This window comes from Dendrobates tinctorius, unplaced genomic scaffold (assembly GCF_039654945.1).
Source record: "Dendrobates tinctorius isolate UK_male_01 unplaced genomic scaffold, ASM3965494v1 ptg000111l, whole genome shotgun sequence".
Classification (NCBI taxonomy): Eukaryota; Metazoa; Chordata; class Amphibia; order Anura; family Dendrobatidae; genus Dendrobates; species Dendrobates tinctorius.
In genome coordinates this window covers 28,219,647-28,229,817 of record NW_027361779.1, presented here as the reverse complement: position 1 = coordinate 28,229,817, position 10,171 = coordinate 28,219,647, and positions in this window count along the sequence as shown.

Genomic DNA, 10,171 nt, shown 5'->3' with positions numbered 1-10,171 from the left:
TTTGAGCAGGGGGTTGGACCAGATGGCCCAGGAGGTCCCTTCCAACTCTACGATTCTATGATTCTATGATTCTATGATTCTATGATTCTATATCTCCACTGCTATATCTCAGAACATCAGTCCGATTGGGTGGAACATCTCCTGTTAGCTGAATTTGCCTTAAAAAACCAATACCAGGAATCTATCACAACCACCCCGTTCTTCTGCAATCACGGTTTGCACCCACGTTTTGGTTCATTTTCGGCCAAGATGTCGGAACTCCCAGGGGGTAGAGAAATCCATATGTCACTTAAGGACAATCTGGTCGGAGGTGAACACAAACTTGAAAGGGTCCCAGGTCAGGCAGGCTTCGGCCGCAAATAGACGGCGGTCCACGGAGCCACACCTAAGAGTTGGGGGCAAAGTTTGGCTGTCTAGCAAGAACATTAAGCTTAAGGTGCCATCTGCCAAACTGGGTCCCAGGTTTATTGGTCCCTATGAGATATTAGAGGTAATTAACCTGGTAGCCTTTCATTTAAAGCTCCCTCAGTCCTTTAAAAAACCCAATGTTTTCCACAAATCCCTCCTCAAGATGTACCGCTCCCCAATTCATCCCGTCCAGTCCCCTCCTCCTCCAGTTTTGGTCAAGGGTGCCTTGGAGTACGAAGTCCAGGATATCCTTGATTCCCGTTTGGTGAGAGGGTCCGTGCAATATTTGGTGCATTGGAAGGGCTATGGTCCAGAGGAGATGTCCTGGGTCCCCGCTAGTGACATCCATGCCAAGGGGTTAATCAGAAGGTTTCACCTCCTTCACCCTGACAAACCAGGTTTTGAGGTGCCGGAGGCCCCTCTTGGAGGGAGGGTACTGTCACGTCGCTGTCAGACTCAGGGCCTGCTGTTCCAGCTTCAGCCACTAGGAGGCGCCGGACTGGCATGCCGCCGCCAGACTCGGGGCCTGCTGTTCCGGCCTCGGCCACTAGGGGGCGCCGGTCTGTCACGTCGCCATCAGACTCGGGGCCTGCTGTTCCGGTCTCGGCCACTAGGAGGCGCCGGACCGTCACTTCGCCGTCAGACTCGGGGATGGCTGATCCTGCCTTGGCCACTGGGAGGCGCCGTGGTTCGCCCGTGGGTGATGGTGGTGTCAGAGAAGGGGCTCCTGCGCAGGCATCCGGTGGGCGCAGGCTCCGCCCCTCTGTCAGTCATCAGGGGCTTACTGCATCACCATCTGGCCTAGCCCTGGGGGCGGTCCTAATGACATCATTAATCCGGGAACCTGTGAGGGATGACCTGATCCCTCAAGTACCTTGGGACTGGTCTTGCAAGCCGCCGTATATATTCTTGGTTCCCCTGCGTGCTACTGTGTGATTTGCTATAGTTAACTCTGACCTCTGCCTGGATTTCTGACCATTCTATTGCCTGCCGTTTTTGTACCTCTTCCTCTCTCCCGATTTGTGACGCTGACCTTAGGCTGGATTCCTGACCCTTCTTCTGCCTGCTGATTTTGTACCTTTGCTGCCCTCCTGGTTTTTTATTGACCTTGGCCCGGACTTTAGACCCTTCTTCTGCCTGCTGATTTTCTACCTCTGCTGCCCGCCGGCCTCCGACTCCTGCCTCCGGACCACGATTACGGGTTTTTAGTTTTAACCCCTGGACGACCGCTCTGCTCTGGTCCACTGCTCCCCTAAACAGCTACCCCCTTGGCCTTGCTACAATTCCAGATCCCTGTATAGGGGTTAAGGGTCTTGGGGTCTTGTTCCTACTGCAGCCCAGATTCGCAGACAGAAGTCACATATAGCTGATCAAGAGTTTATCAATACCATGACGCATCCTCAAAAAGAAGGGTGGATTGCATTTAAAGAGGTCGTAGAGACATTTTTAGGCAATAACAAAGACCCTGACTACAAAAAAATCGTCTGACGAATGCTGAAAGCGTTTCAAGCTTTTGGTTGCCTGATAAGTTTGAAAGTGCATTTCCTCCATTCCCACCTTGACAACTTTCCTGAAAATTTGGAAGCTGTGAGTGAAGAGCAAGGTGAACGATTCCACAAGGACATTAAAGAGATGGAAAGAAGATACCAGGGAAGATGGAGCATTACAATGATGGCAAACTACTGTTGGACGCTTCAGAGAGACATTACAGATGCTACTCACAAGCGTAAATGTACCAAGAAAAGCCTCAAAGGGAAGAAGAATCGATTTTAGTGTGTGTTAGTGAGCTCATTGCAGTTAAAAAAATGATTTTCATGAAACATTTGTAATAAAAAATTAATTTTATGAGTCTATTATTTTCATTTATTTTGAGGTATTGTCTTATTTAACATAGTTACTTACAGTCATATGTTAAAGTTTGGGCACCCCTATTAATGTTAACCTTTTTTCTTTATAACAATTTTGGTTTTTGCAACAGCTATTTCAGTTTCATATATCTGATAACTGATGGACTCAGTTATATTTCTGGATTCAAATGAGGTTTATTGTACTAACAGAAAATGTGCAATCTGCATTTAAACAAAATTTGACCTGTGCAAAAGTATGGGCACCTCAACATAAAAGTGACATTAATATTTCGTAGATCCTCCTTTTGCAAAAATAACAGCCTCTAGTCGCTTCCTGTAGCTATTAATGAGTTCCTGGATCCTGGATGAAGGTATTTGTGACCATTCCTGTTTACAAAACAATTCCAGTTCAGTTAAGTTTGATGGTCGCCAAGCATGGACAGCCCGCTTCAAATCATCCCACAGATGGTCAATGATATTCAGGTCTGGGAACTGGGATGGCCATTCCAGAACATTGTAATTGTTCCTCTGCATGAATGCCTGAGTAGATTTGGAGCGGTGTTTTGGATCATTATCTTGCTGAAATATCCATCCCCTGCGTAACTTCAACTTCGTCACTGATTCTTGCACATTATTGTCAAGAATCTGCTGATACTGAGTTGAATCCATGCGACCCTCAACTTTAACAAGATTCCTGGTGCCGGCATTGGCCACACAGCCCCAAAGCATGATGGAACCTCCACCAAATTTTACTGTGGGTAGCAAGTGTTTTTCTTGGAATGCTGTGTTTTTTAGCCTCCATGCATAACGCCTTTTTGTATGACCAAACAACTCAATCTTTGTTTCATCAGTCCACAGGACCTTCTTCCAAAATGTAACTGGCTTGTCCAAATGTGCTTTTGCATACCTCAGGCGACTCTGTTTGTGGCGTGCTTGCAGAAACGGCTTCTTTCGCATCACTCTCCCATACAGCTTCTCCTTGTGCAAAGTGCGCTGTATTGTTGACCGATGCACAGTGACACCATCTGCAGCAAGATGATGCTGCAGGTCTTTGGAGGTGGTCTGTGGATTGTCCTTGACTCTTCTCACCATTCTTCTTCTCTGCCTTTCTGATATTTTTCTTGGCCTGCCACTTCTGGGCATAACAAGAACTGTACCTGTGTTCTTCCATTTCCTTACTATGTTCCTCACAGTGGAAACTGACAGGTTAAATCTCTGAGCCAACTTTTTGTATCCTTCCCCTGAAAAGCTATGTTGAATAATCTTTGTTTTCAGATCATTTGAGAGTTGTTTTGAGGAGCCCATGATGCCACTCTTCATAGGAGAATCAAATAGGAGAACTACTTGCAAGTGGCCACCTTAAATACCTTTTCTCATGATTTGATACACCTGGCTATGAAGTTCAAAGCTCAATGAGGTTACAAAACCAATTTAGTGCTTCAGGAAGTCAGTAAAAAGTAGTTAGGAGTGTTCAAATCAAGAAAATGATAAGGGTGCCCATACTTTTGCACCGGTCAAATTTTGTTTAAATGCAGATTGCACATTTTCTGTTAGTACAATAAACCTCATTTGAATCCAGAAATATAACTGAGTCCATCAGTTTTTAGATATATGAAACTGAAATAGCTGTTGCAAAAACCAAAATTGTTATAAAGAAAAAAGGTTAACATTAATAGGGGTGCCCAAACTTTAACATATGACTGTAAATTGTCAGAAAACGTGATGTCCTATGACAAAACGGAGGTCATTTTCGGATTCAGCACACTCAAAAACATAAAGATTACGTGGAATAACCAAAACAGCTCTTGAAAAATTTTTTTTTGCAGACCTGTGAAATAAAAGCCCATGCCGGGTTTTCTTCAATCTGCCTTGGGAAAATAGCTTGTCTAAGACCAAACTTACTTTTACTTTGCACTGCAATCACAGCTATGCCTATGACTGCAATGTACTCCAGCGGCCTCGATATGCTTCTATGCGTGTCCTACAGGATACATAGCGACTCTTGCATATGATCCCCCTCACTGTCTCACATAATATATATATATATATATATATATATATTGTGGTGTAGTGACCACTATGTCAGCTAGGGGGTGCTGTGTGGGTGTCCCAGGACGGGTGTACAGGCACATTCAGTGTGGTAACAGGAGCAGGGTCCTAAATGACCATTATGGGTCTCAAGGTGGGTGGCCTTGGGATGCAGGCTCCAGGGTGTATTGATCAGCAGAGGTACTGCTGATATTTCTGTTACACTGTGTCAGGGAAGCCTGTGTGTGTCTATGTGCAATACAACCTTTAGTGATGTCATAGTCAGGTGAGCACCTGTGGGTGTGGTTACAGGGCTATGTAATTGAGGTGTTTGGCACATAGGAGAGAGTGAGAGGGAGTCTGTCAGAGTGTGGACAGACTTCCATGTGTTCAGGTGGGACACTACAGAAAGTTGTATATGGGGAGGACTACACCTCCCAGCATGTGCTGAGACTCTCGGTCCGAGTCTCCAACCATGGACATTTGTGTTCTTTGGCCTAAGCTAGAGGCTATTTTGGTAATGTGCTGCCTTGTGGGTTTAAGATGCAAATAAACCTCATGAACTTTGGGAAGAACCTGTCGCATATTTGTCTCCCACTGCACCAAAGCGAGTCGAATCCCTACTATATATACAGTATATAATATATATATATATGTACAGTACTTATAGATCCATCATACGGATCCAGAGTTATGGGTCTTTTAATTTAGTGCTGATTTTCTTTGGTCCCACAGATTCTCTGGGGTGTATCTCAGGAATCATATGATGTATTAATAAAAACTGAATACTATGGGGAAAAAAACAGCAAAAAACGGCCACTCTTCCTCTTTAATGCTGTGGGGAAGTGCCCTTTTAGTTCACTTGATAACTATACTGCAGTTAAAATATCACTCCAGCATTTCTTTTTATGCATTCATTAGATGTCAATAATGTACGTTCAGTGTATACATTAAAATAAATATCAAAAGACTGACTGTCACTTTCAAACAGAAATCAGGTGTGAACAGGTGCTTACTAAGAGTAGCCATCTCCATATACAACTAAACAAATAAAGAAGCAATCTGTAGCGCTATAGCATGCAAACATGAAATATGAAAATTGAATTGCATTACTGCACTAGAACATATGAAAAATTGAGAATACTTAGCGCATAAGGCCGGAGTCACACTAGCTATAAAATCGGACGAATGCAATGCGATAAAAAATCGCATTGCATTCGTCCCAATGTTATTCTATGGTGCTGCTCCAATCATGCGTTTTTTTATCGGATCCGTTCCTCGGATTGAGACAATCGCAGCATGCTGCGATTGTCACCGATTTTCATAGAATCATAGAGTCATAGAATCATAGAATCATAGAATCATAGAATCGTAGAGTTGGAAGGGACCTCCTGGGCCATCTGGTCCAACCCCCTGCTCAAAGCAGGATTCGCTAAATCATCCCAGTCAGATGTCTGTCCAGCCTCTGTTTGAAGACATCCATTGAAGGAGAACTCACCACTTCTCGTGGCAGCTTGGTCCACTCATTGATCACTCTAACTGTCAAAAAGTTTTTTCTAATATCTAATCTGTGTCTCCTCCCATTCAGTTTCATCCCATTGCTTCTAGTCTTTCCTTGTGCAAATGAGAATAAAGATGATCCTTCTACAATGTGACAGCCCTTGAGATATTTGTAGACAGCTATTATGTCTCCTCTCAGTCTTCTCTTTTGCAAACTAAACAATCCCAAATCCTGCAATCTTTCCTCATAAGACAGGGTTTGCAGACCGGTCACCATTCTGGTTGCTCTTTTCTGAACTTGCTCCAGTTTGTTGATGTCTTTTTTAAAATGTGGTGCCCAAAACTGGACACAATATTCCAGATGAGGTCTGACCAAAGAGGAGTAGAGGGAAATAATGACTTCACGTGATCTAGACTGTATGCTTCTGTTAATACATCCTAGAATTGCATTTGCTTTTTTTGCTGCTGCATCACACTGTTGACTCATATTCAGTTTGTGATCTATTAGTATACCCAAGTCTTTTTCACATGTGCTGTTGCTTAGGCCTATTCCTCCCATTCTGTATATGCTTTTTTCATTTTTATTGCCCAGATGTAGTACTTTGCATTTTTCCCTGTTAAAAACCATTCTGTTAGTTGCTGCCCACTTCTCCAGTTTATTTATATCTTTTTGAATCCTCTCTCTCTCTTCTCTAGTATTAGCTATCCCTCCTAGCTTTGTGTCATCAGCAAATTTAATCAGTTTACCCTCAATTCCTTCATCTAAATCGTTGATAAAGATGTTGAACAATAAAGGGCCCAGGACAGAGCCCTGTGGTACCCCACTTGAGACATTCTTCCAACTGGATGTGCTGCCATTTACGACCACTCTTTGGGTCCGATCACTAAGCCAGTTTTGAATCCACCTAACAGTTGCCTTGTCCATTCCATACTTAGTCATTTTTTCAATAAGGATTGTATGAGATACTTTGTCAAATGCTTTGCTGAAGTCAAGATATACTATATCTACAGCATTTCCTTGATCCACCCAATCAGTGATTCCGTCATAGAAGGAAATTAAGTTAGTCTGACATGACTTATTAGTTACAAACCCATGCTGACTCTGTTTAATCACTTCATTCTTATCCAGGTACTGACATACATGTTGTTTAATAATTTGTTCAAAGATCTTTCCTGGTATAGAAGTCAGACTCACCGGCCTATAGTTGCCTGGGTCCACCTTCTTCCCCTTTTTGAAGATAGGAACAACATTTGCTCTTCTCCAGTCTTCTGGGACTTCTCCTGTTCTCCAAGAATTTTCAAATATTATGGAGAGGGGTTCAAAAATTTCTTCTGCTATCTCCTTCAGTACTCTGGGGTGTAATTCATCTGGACCTGGAGACTTTCGGATCGGATTCGACAATGCAAGTCTATGGATGCGATTAAAAAACGCATTGAAAACACACCACATGTGTGACTTGCGATTAAATCGCAAGACTTCTCCAGGTCAACAGGAAAGAGCATCAGGCATTGACATTGGATGTCAATTTGATGCTTAGATGCGAATAAAATCGGTTCATCGCCGGAAAATGGGATGACAGACGGATCCCTGGACAAGAATTCTTTGTGCGATTTCGTACCGTTAAAATGGGACCGATTTTTTATTCGCTGTGTGTGACTCCAGCCTAAATTGGCAATTCATGTGTACCCAGCATCCACGATATTCGATTCTCGGTGCTGGGACCTGCCTAATGTGAATCCTCTCCTAGATTAAAGTCTACATATGAAGTACACATTAAAATACTTACCATTTTCAGCACTTCTGCAGTCCTCTTCTACACTGTGTAATCACAGCTATGACCACATAGCACACGCAACATGTCTTTGGGGACCGAAAGTCAAATATAGTAAGTCTATGGGATTCACAGCGAGGCTCTCATACACTTACATTAAAGGGGATGTCCATTACTAGGATAAGTCCTTCTTAATTGAAATATTCAGCCCTGATAAAATAATAAAGCCTGTATTCACCTCCCATGCCGGTGTCATTCCCGCAGTTTCGGCATTTGCTCTCCCCAGGGCTTTGATGCGTTGTGACACGTGATGCCAGCTGCCAGTCAGCGTTGCTGTCTCTGCCTTCGGACAAACTGAACATGAAGAGGAAGCCCAAGCTGCAACTGATCTCTGACTTCCTCTTCATGTTCAGTTTGTCTGAAGGCAGATACAGTGACGCAAGGGCTGATTGGATGCCGGCTTCACGTGTCACTCTACCTCATCACAGCCCCAGGATTGCGAGTGCCAACACCTCTGCATGTGAGGTGAGTACAGGTTTTATTATTTTATCGGGGCCAAACATTTAGTTTAAGAAGGGGTTGTCCTAGTAGTGGACCACCCCTTTAATGTAAGGAAGTAATGGTCAACCTTGTGAGACAGCAAGAAAGGACTGTGGTCACTTGATACAGGAGAGGGACAAGAGCAGTGCTGCAAGTAACAGAAGAAAGAGACCGGTAAGTATTTGTCACAATCCATGTTTGGATCTGTGGCAGATCTGGGCTCACATACAACCTTTTTTTTTCCTTCAAGACCCTCCTTCCTATAAAAGGGTTTCAACTGTTCAGTTGAAAGCTGTATCCGGATGCCGTTCTCTGTTGCCTCAGGAGCATTGGCAAAAGAGAAAGCTAAGTTGTTTGTTTTCCCCTTTTTGTTGTTTTCCCTAATGTTATATTAGTACAGCGGTGGGACCAGTGTCCGCACTAGCCAGTTCCCTAGTAAGGGATAGGTGCAGGGCTAGTGAGGGACTAGGTATCCTGGTCGGTGACAGGTAAAGAGCCTGTATAGGGAAGGTTAGGAGTGTTCAGGGACACAGCCTCAGGAGAGTGCAGGAGGTGTCCACATCCCCGTTCCCTATTGTAGGGCCCACCTTTGTAAATGTGTCCCCGGGGTTCCCTTGTTTGTCTTGTTGTTTCAGTTATTGTTTCAATATTTTTTATTAATTTTAGAATTTTTTGAGGGAAGGGGAAAAGGGTACAGAACAAAACGAAGGGATTAGGGTAGGGAAAACATAATCCCTGTAAAGACAGGGATACCCCACAAAGTGGGGAATTAGACAGGCAAACATACGTGTTGTACAAGTAGTGTAACAAATCACAAAGCAAATTGTATGCTATTCAACTCTAAGTACCTATGTCTGTAAGAATGTACTAATCAATTTTTGCTTTTTTAGCAAAAAACCTGTAGGAAGAAAGGATTACAATACAAATGCAAAGATCAATATACTTATAATAGCCGTCAGAAAAAAAAAACAGTACACATATTGTGTTAAATTTTACACAATTGTGGTAGCTCAAAAAAAAAAAAGATCAATACACGTATTATATTCCTGATACTTCAGAAAAATTTTTAAATAGCTAGGTACGTTATATATATCATAGATACCGCTATACCTAAAAAAAAATCATATTAAATTGAATATAAAGAATATGAAAGCCTGTCCTGTCCGGGACATCCAGTGATGTCCCTAGGACTGAGCGGAGGCAAAAAATTGGTTCTTTAAAAAAAAAAACTATATAAAAGTGGAAAATATTTCTTTATACAATTCTATATGTAACTCTAGATTGAACAGCAACAAATAAATTACAAGACCATCAGCCAAGAGGAAGATCCGATTTCGACGTTGAAAGTCTTGGGATAACCTTTTGAGTACTTATTCCAGCGCACTCGAGGAAGTCCTTTCCCTCATCCGGAGAAGAAATAGGAATCACTCTTGATGCATATTTTACTTGAAGAGTTGAAGAAAGAGTCCAGGTGTATGGTATCTCAGCTCGCCGGAGTTCACGTGTGGTGTGTGCAAACGCTTTCCTTTTTTGTAAAGTCTCTCTTGAAAGGTCCTTGAGGAAGATCAGATGACTGTATTTGGAAGATAGAAATCTTGGCTCTTTTGAAATACTCAGGAGCGCACTTCTTATCCAGTTGGGGTAAAAGGATACAATTATATCACTTGTTAAGCCCTGCGGCAGAGAGGGCGGCCTTCGTATCCTAAACGCTCTCTCAGCCAAACATCTCTCATTAATGTCAGGGATCAAGTGAGAGATCATCGAGGATATATAATCTTTTAATTGAGAAGAGTGTATTGACTCAGAAATCCCTCTGATCTTGACATTATTTTTTCTTCTAAAGTCCTCGAAGTTAGCCATATGAATTTCTAGAGAAGCAATATCTTTTCGAATCTTATCTAATGAATCTGTTAATGTAGGGGAAATATGAACATCTCTATGTTGCGTTATTTCGCATTTTTTATTATTAGAGGGGATCTTCATTTTCCGACCACAAAGAGGACCATCAGAGACTCTAGACGAGGTTGAATGGGTGTCGTCGGTCAAAATCATTAATGTATCACTAAAAAGTATTTT